This window comes from Mustela erminea, chromosome 4 (genome assembly GCF_009829155.1).
Source record: "Mustela erminea isolate mMusErm1 chromosome 4, mMusErm1.Pri, whole genome shotgun sequence".
In the NCBI taxonomy this organism is placed as follows: domain Eukaryota; kingdom Metazoa; phylum Chordata; class Mammalia; order Carnivora; family Mustelidae; genus Mustela; species Mustela erminea.
The window spans coordinates 88,539,184-88,562,838 of NC_045617.1; the positions used below are offsets into that span (position 1 = coordinate 88,539,184).

A 23,655-nucleotide genomic window follows, 5' to 3' on the forward strand; every position below is an offset into this window, starting at 1 on the left:
TAAGTACTCTTCAGTTCGTTGGAGCTCCCCTTTCCTGTCTTCCAGCCAGACACCTGGGGCTTCTGTTATCTCATTCTACCTCCTAATTTGGGAGCTAGGCAGCAGGAAGACAGAGAAAGGAAAAAAGTCATGGGAGTTCACCCCCACTGTTTTAGGATGACAGCTTCTCCAACTGGAGAGAAAGGTCCCACTCCCTTAGAGCTTCAGGGATCTGCAAGCCCCCACTGCTGCTGACACTGCCAGCACCAACACAAGATTTCCTGGGGATTGGGGTATGACAGAATGATGAAAATTTCTTTAAAGGGGGCAGTTTCTACCACTCTCTCTAAGTGCTAGGAGTCTCCTTTTACATTTGAGTTAGCACTAGAGGGTTTATCCTAGAGCTCTCTCTGTCCTTGCCTGGTGCCCACTTCCAGGTTTGGGGGGCATGGAGTCCAGGCAAAGGATACTAGAAATAAAAAAGGAAACTCCTAGCTGGATGGTGGTATTTCAAATCCTGCTCTTCTCTAATCTACCTGCTACTGCCAACTTCTCAGAGTCCCTGAATTGCTACTCCATGTGTTCTACCAAGGTTTTTAGCTGCATCCTGTGGGAGAGACTGGGTGGCGTGTGCTTACCCTGTCTCATCCAGAAATGGAACTCTCCAGGGGCAAATATTTTTTAATATAGGAGTCATATATTCTTATAAAATAACAGAAAATCATAACTCTGCAAATATTTTTTTTTAGATTTTATTTATTTATTTGACAGAGATCACAAGTAGGCAGAGAGGCAGGCAGAGAGAGAGGAGGAAGCAGGCTCCCTGCTGAGCAGAGAGCCCGATGCGGGGCTTGATCCCAGGACCCTGGGATCATGACCTGAGCTGAAGGCAGAGGCTTTAACCCACTGAGCCACCCAGGCATCCCTCTGCAAATATTTTTTAAGATGAGGTTCAAGTAGCCTTTGAAGTTAGAAAAAAAGGGGGGGGGTGATTTGGCCTACAGAAAAATACTAAGTAACTCTACAAATTTTACCTGTGTGTGACAAATACCACTATGACACAGTGGTATATAAATGTCACAAGTTTGAGAAATGCTGTTCTGTAGGATAGAAGCCACTGTTTTGTTTTTTTAAAGATTTTATTTTTTTATTTGAGAGAGAAAGAGTGAGCACGAGTTGCGGGGAGAGGCAGAGGGAGAAGGAGGAAACTCCCTGCTGAGAGGGGAGCCAGAAAAGGGGGCTCAATGCCAGGGCCCTGGGATAGTGACCTTAGCCGAAGGCAGATGCTGAACCAACTGAGCCACCCAGACGCCCCAGAAGCCAAGGTATTTTTAAAGCTACTTCTATATAGTTCTTTTTGTATAACAGTATTACTAATTTTAATTAGGAATTAATACAAAATAAACTACATATGAACCTACTTATACTATTTGCTTTCTGTTAACTGACCCCATAGTTGTTTCCTTCCAGCTATTATAGTCTACAGAATACTGGGAAAGAACAAGGAAGGTCATACAGGGACCTATAAACACAGTCTTCTCAGGAAGATTGGTCTGAAGAACTTGGAAAGAAGGACAGAAGTAGATGGGCATGTTCCACACAGATTAGGTAGCACATGAAAATGTCATGGCTTCAGAAGTTATCCTCCTCTTTTAGAAGTTTACCTCACTTAGCCAAAATTATAAGGAACCCTTCCCTGGACTCCCCATACCTTCTTCACACCCAGTATTACAGCATGCCTAACTGTGACCCCTGATTTCCCTTGTCCACCTTAGTAAATTTTGAAGTCCTTAAGAGCTGGCACAATGACCATATAATTGTGCTCTTTGTCATCCAGGCATCGCATGGAGACTTATGCAGATCATTAGTAAATGAGGATTTAATAGACGGATGCATCTCCGAAACCATGTTTAGGAAAGACATAAAATCATGATGACTTCCCTCTTAGTAGAAACAGCTGCAATACTACTGAACTAGGTTAATGTCAACTAGGAATTTAGCAGAGATCTTAAAGACTGCAAAGAACAACAAAATGCAAATGGGATATGCCGTGTGTTTGTGTATATAGGGTGTGGTAATGTGGTGGAGTAGTCTGCAGTATCCTAAGGGCTCTATCCATATCTAGCCTAGCTCTGCTTCCCCGTTCCTCAGGCATTCTCTTGGCTGCTGAGCAGTCAAGTCTGTCCTTAACTGGAGAACTACCAAAACCAAACGAAAATCCATTCTATGGTGAGAGACTTCTTCCCTTCATAATGGGTATAATCAATATTACCTCTTCCCCAATGTTGTAATAAAAAAGAGATTTGCATGATAATAGGTATCTAAGCTTATTTGCTCCAGCTGCTTTATTCTCTTAAATGAAGTCAAAATATTCACGTTACAAGTTCACTCTGTTCCCTATCTCCTTCCTCCTTTCCATCACCCATATCCAGTCAATCCCCAAATCTTACTGATTCCTCCGTTTGAACCTTGATTCTACTTCTGTCCATCACAATTTCACAATGGCCAAAAAGGCTATCTCTCTGGCCCATCTCCTCTTATTCTCCTGCTCACGTGTTCCTCTTCAGCCACTGGCCTCCTCACTGTTCCTCTGCCACACCACGCAACCTCTGATCCCAAGACCCATGCAATTCTGTTTCTGCTGTTTCAAATACTCTTCCCTCAGATATGCGCATGGCTTGCTTCCTCACTTCACTCAGATATGTGCTCACATGCTAACTTCTCAGTGAAGCCATCACTGGTCACTCTACACAAAAAATCCTTTCCCACACACACTCCCTTATCCTCATCCCTCTTTGTGATTTATCCTTCTCCCAGGCAATTACCACTAGATAAGCCCAGTATCTATTTACTGTCTTTTTCCCCACTGCAGTGTACACTCCAGGAGGGCAGGGAGTTCTATTTTGGTTACTGCTGACTCCCAAGCGCCTAGAACAGCACCTATCAAGAAACAGGTTTATCTGAAAGTATTTTCTGAAAGAACAAATAAGACCACTTCCATCTCTAATGCCTCTAACCTAATTCAAACCACTGTCAGTTCTAGTCCACAGTACCATCACTGCTTTTTTAATAGGCCTTGCTGTCTTCAATCTGAAACCCACATAGGTCATCCTTGCTGCCTTGGGGATAAAGCCCAAACTCACTATGGCTCATCAAGTCTCTTATGGTCTGGCCCTGCCCCTCTCTAGCCGATCCCAAGTTCCTCACACCACAGCTATGCTCCCATTATTCTAAATTATTTTTAGTGCCCCATGGAACAGCTTACTCTCACTTCTAGGCCTTTCTACAAGTTGCTCCCTCCCCTAGAATGTTTTCATCATTCCCTGGCCACCTACCTTTCCTTGGTCTGGCTCTTACTTACCCTTTCTCCAGGAAACCTTCCACTACCCTTCAAGACTGATTTACGGTAACCTTCTTCATGCTTCGGAGCACACACACATGTCTTCCCTTACTCAGCATCTACCATGTTGCACCATACTGCCTGTTTGAAGGACTGCATCACAACGATAATCAACATGAGCTGGACATGGTACCATGAACATAGCAGATATACTGAATAAACTCTGTTGAATGAAAGACTGAATAAGCAAACAAACAACTTTATAATCCAGTATTCTGTTTGGCTAATTATTAGTAATCAGGTCTCTGATTCCTTTTACATACACTCAGAAGGGAGAAAAATATCCAATAAAAACTGAAAAATTAAAAGTAACCTTTTTTAAAAAGATTTTTTTCATTTATTCATTTGAGAGCACAGCAGGGGAGAGAGTCGGAGGGAGAGGATGAAGCAGACTCTGCTCAGCAGGGAGCTGGACGTGGGACTCGATCCCAGGACCCTTGGATCATGTCCTGAGCTGAAGGCAGACACTCAATCAATTGAGCCACCCAAGCGCCCCAAAAGTAAATTTTTAGTTGGGGTTTAAAAAACATGATGATTCATATGATCAAATAGAAAACTTTATATCATGACAAAAGGGTTCAAAGATAAACTAGCAGACAAATGGAAATAGCTGCAGACAATAAGAGTCAGAAAGTATTTAAAATAATCTGTATCCAAATGTTGCATACCCTAGAATACTTAATATATTAGCCAAAGCCAATGGAAATAGTTCCATTTATGGAAGACTCTTCAATTAGTGGTTCTACGCAAGGATCATCAGTGGCTACTGACATCACAAAAAAGATAACCAGACAGCGATGCCTGGGAGGCTCAGTCAGTTGAGCATCCATCTCTTGGTTTCAGCTCAGGTCATATTTCAGGGCAATGACATTGAGCCCCTGTACTGGCTCCACACTCAACAGGGAGTTTGCTTAAGATTCTCTCCCTTTCCATCTACCTCTCTCCAGCTCATACTCTTTCTCTCTGAAATAAATAAATCTTAAAAAAATAAAAAATAAAAAGATACCCATACATTACCTCATAATGAAAATATACACCAACACTCACTAAGAATTTCTTCCTCAGAAACAGAACCTGAATCTAATTTGTCTCTGGATTTTACTACTAATTTACAGTCAATGTAGTAAACAATCTAATAATGGTTAACTGTCACTAGGATACAGTCACCAATATTCAGACTGAAGGAAATCCTACAGGACAAATGATTCAAATAGGACAAGGAAGTTTCAAAGAAAAAGAGTGGAAGGAGGAAAGAGAGAGAGATACTATCAACTAATTGCAATGTTTGAACTTTATTTGGATCCTGATTCAAATGAGCCAACTATTTTAAAAAACGAAATAACTGGGGAGATCTGCACATTGACTAACATATTTGGTGATATTAAGGAATTACTATCAATATTTACAAGCATGAAAATTACTGTGGTTATGTTTATAAAAAATAATTCTTATCTTTTAGAGGCACATAATAAACTACTTATAGATGAGATAATATAATGTCTAGGATTTGTTTCAAAAGAATCCAGGAGTACTGTAAGGAAGATGGAAGGGGTATAGATAAAGTTTGAAATTTTCTATAATGATTTTTTTTTAGTTATGGAAAGCAAGGTTCATTTTAAGTTTTGTTGTTGTTTGTTTGTTTCTAAGTAGGCTCTATGCCCAGCACAGAGCCCAACACAGGGCCCAGACCCACGATCCTGAGATCAAGACCTGAGCTGAGCTCAAGAGTCAGACACCCAACCGACTGAGCCACCCAGGAGCCCCAGGGTTCATTCTAAGTTTAGCAAAGGAGGGGCACCAGGCTGGCTCAATAAGCAGAGTAGGTGACTCTTGATCTTGGGGTGGTGAGTATGAGCCCCACGTTGGGGGTAGTTTATTTAAAAAAAAGAAAAAAAGTTTAGCAAAGGACAGTGGAGTTCTGTTTTATCATATTAATTTTATATGCTTAAAAAATAAAAATAATAGCATACAGAACATAAAACTATAAGAGTAAAGCTCTCCCTCTGCTTTTTGTCCCTAGCTGCCTCTCTAGAGGTAACTACTGTTAACTGAGCATCCTTCTGGAGCATATTTCCAAAAATATTTTTATGCTTTTAGAAACATAATTTTTTAACATAAATCCAACTTGATCATATATATTATCCCATATCTTTTTTTTTTTAAACTTAACATGCCTTAGACATTTTCCCATACATATGGCTTTATCTCACTCTTTTTAAAGACTATATACCATATTCTATGAGATGGACTGCATAATCCATTGAACTAACTCTTCTATGAGTGAAGAATTAATGCTATTTTCAAAAATGCACCATTGGTACTCTCCGGCATCTATCATGACACACTTATGCAAGTGTGTCTATAAGATAATTTGCATCGCTTCTCGGCCTTTTGGCTAAGATCAAGTGTATAAGATAATTTGCAGAAGATCAATTGCTATATCAAGGGATATATGGAATTAAATTTTGGATAGATATCATCAAGCTCCCCTCCAAGAAGGATGCATTGATTTATACTCTCTCCCTCACCTCCCATCAGTAGTATTTGAGAATATGTGTTCCCCCAGTACTAGGGATTGACACATCTTTAAATAATTTTTACTTAAATAAAATATTAAAATTAAAATAAATAATATTTTGTTTGTGTATGTGTCTTTAATTATGGTGATGATTGATTTTTTTTTTCTCTTTACCTGAACTGTCGATTCATGTCTTTTACATGGGGTTCCTGGTCTTTTAGAATTATCTTGTAAAAACACTTTGTGTGAGGGACGCTTGGGTGGCTCAGTTGGTTAAGCAGCTGCCTTTGGCTCAGGTCATGATCCCAGCATCCTGGGATCGAGTCCCACATCGAGCTCCTTGCTTGGCGGGGAGCCTGCTTCTCCCTCTGCCTCTGCTTCCACTCTGCCTGCCTGTGCTCACTCTCTCTCTGGCAAATAAATAAATAAAATCTTAAAAAAAAACAAAAAACAAAAACACTTTGTGTGCTAATGAAATCAGAGTACTTGCTTCCAAAAAGGAAAAAAAAAAAGGCCCTCAAATTGAGATTTAAAAATACTAAAGATTAGCTTAAAAATATGGGTATAGGGTGCCTGGGTGGCTCAGTGGGTTAAGCCTCTTACTTCGGCTCAGGTCATGATCTCAGGATCCTGGGATCGAGTCCCGCATCGGGCTCTCTGCTTGGCGGGGAGCCTGCTTCCCCCCCGCTCTCTGCCTGCCTCTCTGCCTACTTGTGATCTTTCTCTCTTTGTCAAATAAATAAAATCTTTAAAAAAAAAGTACGGGTATATACTATTTCCAACCAACAAATCATGTGACTGAATGAAGTCAACTTTCTGTAATAGTGTACGATATGATTACAGGACATTCAGAAAAATGCCAAGAAACAAAGAAAGAAATACAGAAGACATGTCAGATGTTCATATTTCCAAAAAACCATGACATTCACATATGTTGTTCAAGTTTACTTATTTCCCCTTGTACTTCTTCCCACCTTACCTTAAACCGAGATATGGCACTCCTATTTACCTGACTTGAAAACTTGACATTCCCTCTGATTCCTTATTAATGTCACAGTCAAGCTGGTTACCAAAGCCTACCAATTCACACTCAGAAATGAGAGTACCAGACACAGGGCTAAGTTCTTTGTTATAGTAGCTCATTAAAGAGAATGGATTCAAATCTCACACACACACACACACACACACACACACACACACACGCTTCTTAAACCTAATTACCTTCCTCATTGCTACTGCTCTCTCCCCTCCAAATCTAGGCCCTTAACACTGCAGGCCATTCATTACTGCTTTAGGTGCTAGTTGATGCCTCCTCTCTTTTTAGATCTATTATGTTGTTGTTGTTTTTAAGATTTTATTTATTTATTTTGACAGAAAGAGAGGTCACAAGCAGGCAGAGAGGAAGGCAAAGAGAGAGGTGGGAAGCAGGCTCCCCGCCGAGCAGAGAGCCCAACGCAGGGCTGGATTCCAGGACCCTGAGACCATGACCTGAGCTGAATGCAGAGGCCCAACCCACTGAGCCACCTAGGCACCCCAGATCTATTATGTATCTTAAATATTATCACTATATTAAACAAAAACAGCATTTTCATCCTACACTGCGTTCCCCTGCTTAAAAATCTATAATGGTTTGGGTATCTGCTTGGCTCAGTCAATAGAGCATGCGACTCCTGATCTTGGGGTCATGAGCTCAAGCCCCACACAGGGTGCAGAGCTTACATTTAAGGAAAAAAAAAAAAAAAAACCCACAATGGTTATCTAATATCCAATAGATAGTTGATATACAGAAAGAATATTTATTTTAAAAGCCTATCCCAAACCCAACTTTACTTTTTACTGGGCCTGTGACTTTAAATTTGTCTCCATATTCATTAAAATGAGGTATACTACCTATATGCATTGGAGTAAATGTGATGATTGAAGGAAGTGCTTTTTGTGATAGTGCCTAGTGTATAGAAGGTGCTCGAAAAATAACAAAAAATAACAGGTGAATAGCACTAATGTGAATGAATATTCTAACCTCAATAGAAAAATTTGAAGGGATTTTTGAATTAGAGAAAAGACAAGTGTCTAACACAATTCCTGGTATGCTGCACGCACTCAATAACACATGTTAGAACACGGGTTCCCAGTAAAATATGGCAGAATGAATACACTTTTATCTCCTTTTCTCTCAAAATCCCAATAAAATCACAGCAAAGGGTAATAAAGAGCATAAATTCATGAGGACAAAAAGAGTGGCAGATGATAGAATAGTACATGAGAGGTATCAAAATTTTGGACTCTGGTAAGCAAACAGAAGAATGGGAAGTGTAACAGACAAGGGCATACTAAAATTTAAATGTTACTCACACCAGGGGCACCTGGGTGGCTCGGTGGGTTAAAGCCTGCCTTTGGCTCGGGTCATGATCCCACGGCCCTGGGATCAAGCCCCACATCAGGCTCTCTGCTCAGCAGGGAGCCTGCTTCCTCCTCTCTCTCTGCCTGCCTCTCTGCCTACCTATAATCTCTGTAATAAATAAAATATTTTTTAAAAAATAAAATAATAAAAAGCTCCTTTAACACCTTCAATAAAGGGAGGGTCACAATGCCACCTCATTTAAAAAAAAAAAAAAAGAGCTTCTATTAAGAAGTGTATCTTTTTTTTTTTTTTATGGGGTGGCACTGTGACCCTCCCTTTATTGAAGGTGTTAAAGGAGCTTTTTATTTAATTTTTTAAAAAATATTTTATTTATTTATTTGACAGACAGAGATCACAAGTAGGCAGAGAGGCAGGCCGAGAGAGGATGGGAAGCAGGCTCCCCGCTGAGCAGATAGCGTGACACGGGACTCAATCCCAGGACCCTGGGATCACAACCTGAGCCGAAGGCAGAGGCTTTAACCCATTGAGCCACCCAGGTACCCCAAGAAGTGTATCTTAAAAATTAAAATTATGTTTAGAGACAATTGTTGGTCATTCACGTTTTGAATGTCACTTTCTTTTTTCGTTAATATTCTAATGATATTCCCACTCGTCTGCATTTGGAAATGACTGAATTTGGTAATGTGATAGACGTCCAGCCGGTGAGCAAGAGTCTGATGGCCGCATTAGTTAACCTTCAAGTCATTATTAAATGACTCAATCTAATGAGCCAAGTAATCTCTTTCTGTATAAAAGTCTATTAAACAAATTACAAGGTCTTGGGAGCAACTCACCAGGCAAGGAAAATCTCACACACATATGAACATTTTTATTCAAATAATGAAAAACAATTAGAATAAATTTAACATTAGTTGGTATTTAATTATTTTAAGTTAAATTTCTTGACAAAAGTGGCAATAACTTGAAAACAAAACAAGATTAAAATAGCCACAATAAGGGTGACTAAATAGGCTACCTTTATTGTTCCACGTATGATTTGACAATTCCCAACCATTTGGTACTTTTTAAAAAAATAATAATAATAAAAATCACAAAATGTCAAGCAGTTCCCACTATATCCTCAGCAGCTAGCCACTTAGCAATACCAGTCAGTGCTCAAGACACAGAGGTGTGAGCACCACAGCAGCCATCACCAACTCAGAGTCCCCTGAAGAGGGTGCTGGGACTACAGCAAAGGACTCCAAAGCTAGAATGGAAGCCCAATGAGGACAGAGGTGTTTTTGTTTTTCTTTTGTGAATTGACTTATTTCCAGCCCCTAGAACATAGCTGGAACATAGGAGATGCTCAATTAATACAGTCAAATAACAGGCTGTCCTGAAAGGTCCTTTTGGTCCTCCCAAGATTGGGAGCAACCGATACAAGGAAAACTCCAAATATGGCACATATCAGTGGGGTCACTGTCAAGGTTGTATGGTGTTCCTACTTAAAGTCAAGCTCTCCTTTCTCTAGATTTCCATAGCTCCTTGTAATCTGGAATAGACCATCTAGCACAATTATGAAAAAGGAGCAAAAGTTTCACCTCTCTAGACCAGGAGACATAGCCTCAGTCTATCAGGATGTCCCTAGGTACACGGAGGTGCTGTGTGGTGGGCACTGCCTATGACCAGTGGCAATCCACTCAATCACTAGACAGGAGCACCATGACTCTCTGGCCTAGATTGGGGTCACTGATACATTCTTTTTATTTTTTTAAAGATTTTATTTATTTATTTGACAGAAAGAGTGAGTGAGAGAGCACAAGCAAGAGGAGCAGCAGAGGGTGGAGGAGAAAGAGGCTCCCTGCTGAGGAGGAAGCCCAAAATGGGGCTTGATCCCAGGACCCTGGGATCATGACCTGAGCCAAAAGGCAGCTAATTAACCAACTGAGACACCCAGGTACCCCCACTGTTACACTCTAAGATAGAAACAAACCTTAGTGCTTCTCATTGCAAATCTAGAGAAGAGTGGTCTTACTTCACGTTTCTGAAGATCTTTTCAATGTCTGGATTAAGGAAGACAGCTAGATTCTCCTAGCCTTTTCTGTATTCACTTGGTTACACATTATATAGCCTTTGGAAAACTCCGCTACATACCCCGTAAGCAAGTAATGTTTTAGTATTGTTATGAACACAGTTTTGACTCCTTAAAGAGTCTCAGGGGTCAATGAGCAACACTTTAAGACACTTGTAAAAGAGATGCATGCTGAAAGCCATAATTTTGATCAACACTTAGAAGGGATTCTCAGACAGGAAATGGGAATTTAAAAAGATGGAGAGGAGAGAGGAAAACATCGCTGACCACGTGTGTTCACACTTTAAAGAAAGCCAAAACATTTTATCAGTGTTGTTGTTATTTTAAATGTTGCCTACCCTTTGTACTTTACCATATTTCAACAGGGAATGAATGGCTACATGAAGGGGAAAAAAGCCAATGCTTCCCTCTGACAGACATAGCCCAGAACAAAAACCATGTACTATAACTCCTTCCAGTTCCTAGACAAGTGTCGATTGTTAATGCACATTGACTTTTTAGACCATTACTTCTAAGTGGCATTCTAATTATAAGACCTGTAAGTCACCTTTCTCCTGTCTTTCTTTCCTTGTATAACTTTCTGCTGTCATTCAAATATTATTTAACAGGACAAAAGAACAATTTCCAATCACTAATCAGTTCCGAACTGCTGCACAGTTCAATCTTTCTGAGAGCCTGTTTCTACAAATAGCAGCTAAATGGCAATCTACAAATCAACTCATTCTAGTCCCTTTTAAACACATACATGCTGGTCCTGAGCTAGGTGCAAGTGATTTTCTATCTACTGAAAATGATTCATAAAGAAGCAGGACAGCTGTATTCATTTAAGGATGGCCCGAGACAAACAATTATTTATGATTAATCATCTCACATCATCATTTTTCCCATACTTAAGAAGATACATGATTTCACATTTTCCTTCCCACAAACAATAAAATCAGATTAGTTATGGTGCTTTTTCAGGAAATATTTGGCTTTATCATCCTATTTAAATATACACCCACCTTAACAAACCTTATGTGAGTTTACTAACTAGGCCAGCAGTTACAGGCTCTGGAACAGAGATCTAGGTTTGAATCTGAGAACTGCCACTTGCAATGTGACTTTGGGCAAGTTACTTAATCTGTGCCTCAGCTTCCTCAGCTTTTAAAATGAAGATAATAACAGTATCTGCCTCCTAAGTAGATGATGGGATTAAAAGAGATAATGAGTAAGTAAAGCACTTAAAGCAGAGCCTGACACATAAGAAGTATTCGGTAAATGTTAACTTCTGTTTATATATATTAGTCTTCTAAAATAGTCACAACAGAGAGAATATTCCATAATAATCTAATAAAGCCCCAGGGCAATAAGGAGGAAAATATTAAGAAGAGATGACTGTCTCAGTGGCCTCCCTTCCTAAAAACAGGTAAGAAAGTGCTGACAAGCCATGGAAAAGATATCAAAGACATTTTCATAATTATTACAATTCTGTGAAACAAGAAAAAATTTAAAAAGACTGATCTTTCAAAAGAGACCGAAGGAATCTTAACAGAAAATTTGACATACCTATTAGAAACAAGAGTTTCTAAAGCATCCTGCTTTAACATGATACTTACATGGGCATGATAAAACTATCACAGACAGAAGACAGTCTTTACTCATGCGTATTTGTAAGCATCATTTATACACCATGAAGTATGCAGTAAGAGCTGAAGGTGTAGAACTCTGTTCTCACACACAGCCTAGCAGCATACTCTGAGAGAATCAAAGCTTAAACCAAAAAGAACACTTGCATGAAAATTTTAAAAATCCTTGCCACCAGGGTTAACCTTATCCAAGATGGTTTAACTCCTACAGTACCTGAGGAAAAAAGATTCATCTGTGGAGGGCTGGCACATAAAAAGGCTAACTAGAATACATACGAAAATTACAGCTAACATTTATTTAACACTATGTCTCAGGCATTTTTCCAAGTTTTTTAGATGTATTATCCAATTAATCCTCAACATCACGATGAGACAGAAATTTTACTGTCCCCACTTATAACCAAGGAATTATGTTCATAAAGAAATTTAGTTGCCCAAATGTTAAGTTAATAGATGCCTAGTCAAAAACAGTCTGGCTTCCAAACCCAATTTTTAAATCATTAGGCAAAGAAGGTTGCACGAAAATGTATCATACATTCTACACCCTGGGAGGGGGCTAAGTTTTAGGGAGAGAATTTTGGTCATCTATAATGTTTGAATGATTGACAATAAGAACGTATGGACTTGTAGTATTAAAACATTTCACATCTCAGGGACGCCTGGGTGGCTCAGTTGGTTAAACAGCTGCCTTCGGCTCAGGTCATGATCCCAGCGTCCTGGGATCGAGTCCCACATCGGGCTCCTTGCTCGGCAGGGAGCCTGCTTCTCCCTCTGACTCTGCCTTCCACTCTGTCTGCCTGTGCTCGCTCTTGCTCGCTCTCTCTCTGACAAATAAAAAAAAATAAAATAAAATCTTTAAAAAAAAAAAAAAAAAACATTTCACATCTCATAAATTTAGTCACATGTTCTGTGGCATTCCATTGGCACAACCTGCACTTGCCTAAATGAACAGGATCATCAGAGTAAATCCTAACATCACAGCAGCTGGCAGGATTTGGAAAATAAGAATCCAACCACCAATAAGCTTCAAAACCTACCTCAAACCTGGATTTTAGTATGGTTGCTGAACTCCAGATTCTACTTTTATCTTTTTTTTTTTTTTTTAAATCTTTTTTTTTTTTTTTTAGATTTTATTTATGTATTTGACAGACAGAGATCACAAGCAGGCAGAGAGGCAGGCAGAGAGAGAGGAAGGGAAGCAGGCTCCCTGCTGAGCAGAGAGCCCGATGCGGATCATGACCTGAGCCGAAGGCAGAGGCTTTAACCCACTGAGCCACCCAGGCGCCCCTCTACTTTTATCTTCAAAAACAGCTGTGTCCCCTCCTAGCTTAAGCTAACTCATAGTACTGAGAAATTCACAATGGTAAGAAGGAAGCAGGTGATGAAAGTTCAGACTGGGGATAAGACAAATATAGTGACTGATCATTCACCCTAATGGAATACCAACATTGGCCGCTTATTACAGACTGGCCATACATAACACTATTAAGAATAATTTTCATTAATCTTTTTATCATAGTTTTATTTCTTACCCATTAAACAAGTTTTTTCCATCTTCTTCCATATCATTCCACAGCCATTGATTAGGTTTCCTCTTCTCTATTACCTGCAGGGGAAACAATTCGTAAGGTTGGGCTAATAAACAGCAAAGAAAAGCAATTTCATGAATTTTATTTATAAATTCAAAAAAAGGGATTAGTGGGGCGCCTGGGTGGCTCAGTGGGTTAAGCCACTGCCTTCGGCTCAGGTCATGATCTCAGGGTCCTGGGATCGAGTCCCGCATCGGGCTCTCTGCTCAGCAGGGAGCCTGCTTCCCTCTCTCTCTCTGCCTGCCTCTCCATCTACTTGTGATTTCTCTCTGTCAAATAAATAAATAAAGTTTTTAAAAAAAAAAAAAAAAAAAAAAAAGGGATTAGTACCTAGGATATGTAGCTACATGGAATTTAGGTTTAAAAGCCTTATGGCAGGGCGCCTGGGTGGCTCAGTTAGTTAAGCCGCTGCCTTTGGCTCAGGTCATGATCTCAGGGTCCTGGGATCAAGCCCCGCATCAGGCTCTCTACTCAGCGGGGAGTCTGCTTCTCCTTCTCTCTCTGCCTGCCTCTCTGCCTACTTGTGATCTCTCTCTCTGTGTCAAATAAATAAATAAAATCTTAAAAAGAAAAAAAACTTTGAAAAAAAAAAAAGCCCTATGGAATAGCTATTAACTTCAGGAGTAATGACTTCAATAATTACAACAGTGATCTTGAAAATTGGGAAATTATAATTTAGCTTAATTCTGAAAACTATTACTAAGACTCTGTGTGTCCAAATATGTGCCATCTAGGTTCCACTTACATCATTTAAACTATTGCAATGTATTTTTGAATGGGAGGGGTGGAATTACAGATACATAAAACAAATTGCTACAGTAGGAAGAAACTAAAAATGTTGATGACATCCTTTAAATGGTCATTAAAAATAAAGTCCCTAAAAAGCAAATTTCAAGCTTACCTCCTAGTGAAACTTGCTGAATTCTCACGTTTTCTAGTGTCATGCAAGGCAAGAGTACAGGATGCAGAATAGCAAAGACCAGTTATCATCGTGTTGTCCACTTACTTGGACAAGACCTTATGCAAGTTTCCTAATTTGAAGCTTGTTTTCTAATATACTTCAGGGCACTCGTGTAATGACTAAATGAAAATGTAGGTAAACATGAGGTCACTGCCATGCACGTAGCTGATGATCAACAAAGGCTTAGCTCCCTTCTTTCCCTTCTTTTTGTCTTTCTACCTTTAGTTTTGAGCAATTTTCAAGCTTGAGAAAGTCCATTCTTAAGCTTCCTCACATTATTCTGCCAAATAATAACAATAACAGTGACAATGATAGCTGCTGATGGCATTTATACAGTTCTAAATGTATGACGGACACTCCCCTAAGCACTCTCGTATGTATTAACTCATTCACTTCTCACAATGATGAGTTAGGTATTATCTTTATTTCCATTTCACAGACATTGAAACTGAGGCACAAAATAAGTTCCACAGTTACTATCTGCCAGAGCTAGGATTCAAAGTCAGGTTTCTGCTCTGAAAAAATACTAGCACCAAACATCAAAGTGACAGCTATGCCCTCCCTTCCTTGAAGAGCTCTCTAACAGTAATGCAGCCAGATAGGGAATGTTCAGATGGCTCACCAAGTAGAAAAGATTCATTTTAGGTAATTAAGATTATCTAAATATAAATATATATAAAATAAATGTAACTGAATATTAAATATAACTAAGATTCAATATATATAAATGATAATTTATACATTTAAAAATATAGTTTATGTGTTACATATCTCAAAATATTTTAAGTATATATTTTACAATATTATTTTTTAAAGTTTAAAAAGTTGATCATGAGAATATTAATACATTTAAATTTTTAAAAAATCTAACCAAGATTATACCTTTCTTGGCAAGGTCAGTTATGAGGTACTTTGCAAAACAGAAACATCTATTATCCTATGTTATACCTTGTCTATAACTATCTTCTCCTGTAAACTCCTGGGGGATAACAGTACCTTGTCTTACTTATTGTGAACATCAGTGACGTCTAAAACTATGCCTAGTCTTTACTAGGTGCTCAAAAAATACTGATGAAAGAACAAATAGGCTAGATACTAAATAAAGAAAATGTTCAAATCTGTTGTTTCTATTCACATTCTAAGGTACCAACACTCCACCCTTATTTCCTACCACGCACCCAATCTATGATTTTACCACCAGCAAGCCTTGCTGGATTTAAATGTTTTCCTTGACCCAGTCACATGTTTGGCCTATTCCAATCTATAAACTCTTGCAGCAAAATGTCGTTTAACAAACCGTCTCAAGTATACAATTAATCAGAAGATTCACACATGAATGCATGCATACAACATATTGTTATGGCACTTTATGGTTTTCAAAGTGCTTCTACACCCACCTCTCAGGTGCCTCAAGACAGCCCTGAGAGCAAAAAAGGCAGGTGTGATAAGCCAGGAAGCTACACCTAATGGTGTTTGTTTTGAAGTGGAAACATATTTTCATTGTCACTGCTGAAGAACCAACAGCTCACAAACCAATGCTTTCTCTGTAGCTGGGTAGAAAGTCTAAAAAAATGACATTTTTAAGTCCATGTCATAAGTAATTTTTTAAATTATTAATAATCACTTATATCTTTTTAAATATTTTATTTATTTAAGAGAGTGAGCGAGTGAGAGAGAGAACACAAGTAGAGGGAGGAGAGAGGGAGAAGGAGAAGCAGACTCTCTCTGAGAAGGGAGCACCTAAGACGGGGCTTGATCCCAGGACTCTGGGATCCTGACCTGAGCTGAAGGCAGACACTTAACTGACTGAGCCACACAGGCGCTCCTGATCAGTCATATCTAATCAAAGTAAAAATAAGCCTTAGAAGATACAAAGGCAGGGTAAACTCATACAATAAGGAAAAATTTTAGATGCATCCACCATTGAATAAAGAGACTTCATGTAAAATTTTAAGATCACGATTAAATGTTTCTTGGATGTTATATTAGGAATTCCAGCAGGAAAAGAGAAAGCTAGGCTGGATATCAGCAAACCTGGGTTTCAGTCCTTGTTCTGCCACTGAAGAGTTTTGTGATCTCCAGGCCCAAATAAATTTGAAATTCCACAATTTGCACATAATACCCAGAGTAAATAATAATGTAAAAAGAAATGTGTAACACTTTACATTTCAGAGTACAGTATAGATAGCATGAACAAAAAAGTTCAAGGTCTGCTGACTTTACTTTTCTATGATTCTAAGTTATTAGTTGCCATGGGTTTTACCAATTAATGGCCCTAATGGTTTAAGTTCAAATTTAGGACCTCTGTACAGGAACTGGAAAACAGATTTATGATTTTCTGGGAAATACAAAGCATGCTAGGACTGCACTTACACACTCTGACTGTGGCTCAGGATAATTTAGGTGGTAAAATCTAAGTTCACTGGCCAAATGAACTGATTTCTTAGAAGCTGTTTATTAAAATGCTTGTTTGCCACAAAACAGAAATGTGCCCATGGGTTTACAAAGTTTTATTATACAGTGTACATGGAATGTTAACTTAACTATGGGCTTCCTGAGAAGAGTGCTTCTCATTCATTCTAGTATCCTACTGATTTTTTTTTTAAGATTTTATTTATTTATTTGACAGAGACAGAGAGCACATACACATGCAGGGGGAGTGGGAGAAGGAGAAGCAAGCTCCCCACTGAGCAGGGAGCCCATGTAAGAGATCCAGAGTCTCGGACTAAAAGTTGGTGAAGCCGCACATTAGAAATTTTTTTCCCTAAATGCCTGATGCCTGTGTGACTCAGTCAGTTAAGTGTTGGACTGTCAGTTTTGGCTCAGGTCATGATCTCAGGGTTCTGGGATTGAGCCCCAAGTCCTGGGCTCCATGCTCAGCACAGAAAACTGCTTGGGATTCTTTCCCTCTTTCTCTCCCTCCCTTGACTCATGCTCACTAATGTGCTCTCTCTCTCTCTCCCTGTCAAATAAATAAATATATACACAATTAAAAAAAGTTTTAGGGGTGCCAGGCTCAGTCAGTTAAGCATCTGCCTTCGGCTCGGGTCATGATCTCAGGGTCCTGGGATCTAGTCTCACATTGAGCTCCCTGCTCAGCAGGAAGCCTGCTTTTCCCTCTCCCTTTGCCCCTCCCCCATCCATGCATGCACACCCGTGTTCTCTCACTCACAAAGAGACAAAATCTTTTTTAAAAAAGTTTTAGAAATCCACCTGCTTTGATTGACTTCCATATCTAGCAATAAGATATTAGATGGGTCTGTTTATTTATAAGGGGCATAAGAACACAGAAGAGTGCAAGAGCCTTAGATTTAGAATCATAAAGCTTGGGTTTAAGCCTCAAGTTATCCCTTATTAGCAGTGTAACCTTGGGCAACTCACTATTGTCTTGGGACCTCTACCTTCTCACTTCTACTCCCTTCTGAGGGTTGCACAGATCAAATACGAAAATGTATGTGTAAGCGCACTGTAAACTGACAAGAGCTATACAAGGGTTAGCCCTTATTTCCCAGCTACCAAAAATAGCAAAGACTTTAGATCCTTATTCTGATGAGAAGAGACTGATATTTGAACTTTCCAGGGGCTTGGAGGAGCATGCTAGGATAAAAGAACCTGATCTTTCTTCCTGTGGAGCTAAAGAATCCTAAAATGTTTTTGGTACCTGCATCTTTAGTTAAATAACATCCTGGTCTTAACTAACAGCTTATAGGGATTAAAGGGCACGAGATATTAGCCACTCTGGGAAATTTCTTCTCACCAAAAAATAAAATGATTTAAAAGCAAGAGCAGATATACTTGCATTCTCCCCAATCATCCAAGATCAATATATGCAAACCAAAGCCCATTTAGTTTGTAGGGCACGAGCCACAAAAATAGCTTTCCGTCTAGGATGCACCAGAACTGCCATTCCATTACTGTGCTGAAATCGACTCCTGCTTTTCTACTCCCCACATACAATAAATACTATTAATTGGCAGAGTTCAGTCAGCCAGCATTCATTCAAACCATTTTAAAACCTTAGTTCTCATTATCAAGCATATTTTATTAAAAGGTTTTATTTATTTATTTGACAGACAGAGATCACAAGTAGGCTGAGAGGCAGGCAGAGAGAGAGAGAGAGAGAGAGAGAGGGAAGTAGGCTCCCTGCTGAGCAGAGAGCCCGATGCAGGGCTCAATCCCAGGACCCTGAGATCATGACCTAAGCCGAAAGCAGAGGCTTTAACCCACTGAGCCATCCAGGCGCCCCTACCAAGCACATTTTATAAATACAATTTTGCCAGCAAAAAGCAGCAATTTTAATGGGAAGAGAACATTTATGAACATTTATTTTACTCCTACTAGATACCACGTGAAGTGAGGTGTTTTCACGTATATTTGCTCAGTTAATTCTCACAATGAGGTAGGTGCCAGTGGCACCCCATGGATGAAGAATGGATATTTGAATTGGTTGTTAAATGACTCATCCAGGATCACACAGGAAAAAACAGCCGTACCTAAGTCCAAGACAATTGCTTACATCCGTAACTCTACCTCCGTGGCAAAAAAACAGGAGGTTTACTTAAGCAAAGTTTTGTGTCATGGTAAAATTTAGTTGTCAGTTAGCAATATCCTGAGGCACTTTATTTGCCTTGTTCGAGAGGAGATGGAGCCGTAAATCTGCACTCCTATGGAAACAGTGTCTGATTCTAAAATTTAAACACAGAAACTTATTTTCACTGCAGGCTGTGCACGCTGGCTCGGTGAAAGAGCATGAGACTCTTGATTTGGGGGTCATGAGTTGAAGCCCCACATTGCGCACAGAGATTACTTTAAAACCAAAACAAAAAAAAAAAAAAGGAAAAAAAGAAAGATTTATCACTGCGGCTAGTTGTTTTCAGAGAAAACACTGCAAAGGACACATAAATTCACTAGAGGCAATAACAGTTTTATAAAGAAGCTATCTCTTGGAGATTATATCTAAACAAGTGCCAAAAATTATTGTGTCTTACAAACATAAAAGTCTTTTAAGAATTTTGAATATTAGAAAAATGTTTCCTATAATCACAGCTCTTCTTTTAAAAATTAAAGCTAACTCTAACCTACATATCACCATTCAATAAACATAAAGTGATGATTTTAGTTTTCCCTGAAAATTCCCTAGTACTTAAGAAAATCCACTGGTATTTATAAAATAAATGTTTATAAAATAAACATTTTAGAAGGGCTCTGAAATGGACAATACTAAAAGATACAATAAGGGTTACATAAATTGATGGACTATTTGTCTGTGCCAAGCAATGAGATATTACGAGTGTTTGGACAAGAACCAAAACCCTATAGAGCTTTCCAAGAAAACAGTTCTAGCAGAAACAATACAGAGCTCAGTGGCTACCCTGTTATCTGGTTAAAGTATTCCAAGATACAAAATAAACCCAGATCTTCAAAATATATAATTGTATCTAATTATACAACAGTACCCTAACTAGGTGTCATGCTTAAGAGGGCAAGTTTAAGCATCAGATTGGCTGGATTAGAATCTCAGTGGAACCTAATTCCTAGCCTGGGCTCTGCTCCTCACCTACTTCAAACAGCTGCTGGGGAATTAAGATGTGGAAAGTGTTCAGAAGAATCAATGGCATAACAGCATCATCTGTTATTTTTCTAGTATTACCTCATGTGAAAAATAAAACATGTAAAAAGAGACTGAAGGCCTCTCATTACTGAGCTAATCTATTCCCAAGTTTAGAATTTAAAAGATAATAAAAAGAAGCAAAATCCCACCTTTCTTGGTAACAATAAGGATGGCAGTTATCCTGGGGTGGGGTGTAAGGGAACATCATGCAGGGAATTTTTACACTTATAGGATGCTTAATCCTGGCTTTTGTTTCACTGGTCTTTAAAATGTTTTGGGGGACCTGGTTGGCTCAGTTGGTATAACATGAGACTTCTGATCTCAGGATTGTGAGTTTGAGCCCCACACTGAGTATAGAGATTACTTAACTATAAAATCTTAAAAAAAAAAAAATTTTTCCCCCCCAAAGATTTTTGATTTATTTATTTGACAGAGAGAAAGAGACAGACAGCAAGAGAGGGAAGGAACACAAGCAGGGGAGTGAAAGAGAGAGAACCAGGCTTCCCACTGTGCAGGGAACCCAACAACGACAATGAAGCTGGATCCCAGGACCCCGGATCATTACCTGAGCTAAAGGCAGATGCTTAACGATGGAGCCACCCAGGAACCCCTAAAAAACAAATCTTAAAAAAAAAAAAAAAAGCACATGTTTTAAAATATCTTCACAACAAAAAAATTAGAAAAAACAAAAGCTAAAAAACATTTCCAAGGTATAATGAGAAAGAACCACCTAACTGGAGAAGAGGGGAAAAGGAAAAAAAAATCAAAAAATGAAACCAAAGCACTATCATTCTAAGTGTTCTAGATTACTTCAGATTATGTATGCAACAGTTTAGCTCAGTTATGGAAACACATCCTTTGAACTCCATTCAATCCTAAGAGACCTTTTCCTTTGTTCTTACAAAGAGTGTCACTGATTGAATGGGTGCACCTCTTTATGATCATAAAACCTGGAGGTTTTAAGGAGTCTCAAAGGACTTCTCTTACAACATGTTCACTTTCCACATAAGGGAACGTTAGACCCCTGAGCTTCCAAACAACAGGCTTTCCCCAATCTGATCCCAGCCATTACTGCCAGCTACCAATGTGACGCAAAGGAAGGGGCAGAGCCCGTTCTTTCAATTCCTTTGAAATAGTGAGTAGAAAAAAAGAGAATTTATACCAACCATCAGGAATCTGTTTAAGATCTAATATGTACCCCAAAAGATGCTAGCACCTACAGAGGAGCTTGGTACCTCAGTCAAAGAAGGCGTTTCATAAATATGCAAGTAAATTTAGTCAAAAGTACAATGTAGGAGTTTTGCCCCAAAGAGTTTACACAGAACTCAACAAAGAATTCAACACCAACATAGAATGAATCCAGCAATGTGCTGTGGGCAAATGTACCACATACAGTATACAGGAGGGAATGGGGAAATAAGACAAGAGATTTATGTCCTGGGGCACCTGGGTGGCTCAATTGGTTAAGTGTCTGCCTTTGGACCAAGTCATGATCTTGGGGTCCTGGGATCGAACCCCACGTCGGGTGGGTTCCTCACACAGCAGGGAGTCTGCTTGTCCCTCTCCCTCTGCCCCTCACTCCTGCTCATGCTCTCTTTCTCTTGCTCTGCTCTCTCTCTCAATAAAAAAAATAAAATCTTTAAAAAAAAAAAAAAGCTTTATATTCCATGGGGTAAAACGGAGGAAGAGGCCTTAGAGAAGAAGTGAGAAATGAGTTTTGAAAAGTCGGTTAAGAGGGACGCCTGGGTGACTCAGTTGGTTAAGCCACTGCCTTCGGCTCAGGTCACGATCCCAGGGTCTCGGGATCGAGTCCCACATCAGGCTCCTTGCTCGGCAGGGAACCTGCTTCTCTCTCTGCCTCTGCCTGTTTCTGCGCACGCGCTCTTTCTCTCTCTCTCTCTGACAAATAAATAAATTAATTAAATCTTTTAAAAAAAATGTTGGTAAGAAAGTGCTCAACCCTATTGATATTTTTATAACACCTGCTTCCCTTTTCCACATTACTTCCACCTTTTATTTTATTTTTAAGATTTTATTTATTTATTTGACAGAGAGAGAGATCACAAGTAGGCAGAGAGGCAGGCAGAGAGAGAGGGAAGCAGGCTCCCTGTTGAGCAGAGAGCCTGATGCGGGGCTTTATCCCAGGACCCTAAGATCATGACCTGAGTTGAAGGCAGATGCTTAATCCACTAAGTCACCCAGGCGCCCCTACTTCCACATTTTAACAGGTATCCTGAGTTGTTCTAAATTATTTCACCTGATATAATTATATTCAGAAAAACGTTTTCACTTTCCCCCTCAAGGAACTTTTGGAACCCAGTGAGAATGGAATAATAGGAAGAAAGAAAATAAACCTTTTAAATGCTTACTATAAATTCTTCAAAACAGAAACATTTTTAGATGGTGAAATACACATTTTATCAAGTTTGAAGTTCACCAAAATAAAAACGAACCCTAAAAATTAACAAAGAAAAACACTTAAATAAGCCCCCCCCCCCACTCATGACTGTAAACTCAAAGCATACACAAAGTTAACAGGACATTTGGGTGACACAAGCAATGGATAAAGGGCTTCTATTTCCAGTTACTTTAATGGGAAAAGACAGAACCATAGTGGTAAGGAAAAGACAACTGGAGAAGAGACCAGTTCCAGTTCTAGAGAGATGAGTAAACATAAATAGGTCACTTCTGCACTCTGGGTCTGTTTCCACGTCAAAAAGTTCTATTACTCTCTCTGTAAAGTTCCTAAAGCCACTCAGGTGTCATTCTCTTTTAGAAAGCTACACATTAGGCATTAATCCATGAGGACAGCAAAAAACAAAATGAATTTATGCTATCCAGATTTCTGTCTGTACTGTAGCAAAGTTCTGAAATTGCCACAAGCCATTTATCTATTAAGTCTTGTACGGATCAGGGCATTAGAGAAGTTTGGATTTTCAGTGAAACATGATGCACTGAACACCTGCACTTACCTCTCTGCTCTCAGTAACTCCACTGAAAACAACAATAAGAACAAGATCTGAAAGACGAAGAATAGGAGAGGAAACAACTACAACAAATTTTGTGGAAGCTGGAAAGCAGATGGATGGGTTATTTGATTTAGCAGCACAAAGGAGCATGTTAAACAGAACTGCAGATCACACTGAATTGGGCTGGAATACACCAGAGAAGCTCAGAATACCTCTGAAAGTGGGGATAGCAGGCAAGGATGAAAAAGAATAGGGTGAAAGTTCTGCCCCAAGATACCCAGCCTCACTCTAAGCAGCCACGGGTCAGCGGATGGGAAGCCTACTCTGGAAACCAGACTCAAGCACAACTAGGGGCAGGCCTAGCAGTCTAAAAAGATGCAGATTATGGATGAGTTGCTATCCTGAAAGGTAGATACCTCCAGCTCTTTTCCCACTCAGCAACCCAGATGTTGCAGCCAGGGGTGTAAACTGAGGATGGGAACATTCGCTCTAGGGAAGAACCTGGTCAACAGAAAAACACCTACAAATACTGACTGCTAAAAGTGAGCTCTTCACTACCTTATAATG

The 23,655-nt window shown here is 39.4% G+C and overlaps 2 protein-coding genes across 2 annotated transcripts in view; both read right to left on the minus strand.

The window, feature by feature from the left end:
- USP49 (ubiquitin specific peptidase 49) overlaps window positions 1-13,563 on the minus strand; it is a 57,136-nt gene extending 43,573 nt beyond the window's left edge. The window contains exon 1 of the mRNA XM_032339921.1: window positions 13,491-13,563. The gene's annotated coding sequence lies outside the window, so the exon portion shown is untranslated. The remainder of the gene's footprint in view (window positions 1-13,490) is intronic.
- Window positions 13,510-23,655, minus strand: part of MED20 (mediator complex subunit 20) — a 154,089-nt gene continuing 143,943 nt past the window's right edge. Inside the window, exon 6 of the mRNA XM_032339947.1 lies at window positions 13,510-13,564. The gene's annotated coding sequence lies outside the window, so the exon portion shown is untranslated. The remainder of the gene's footprint in view (window positions 13,565-23,655) is intronic.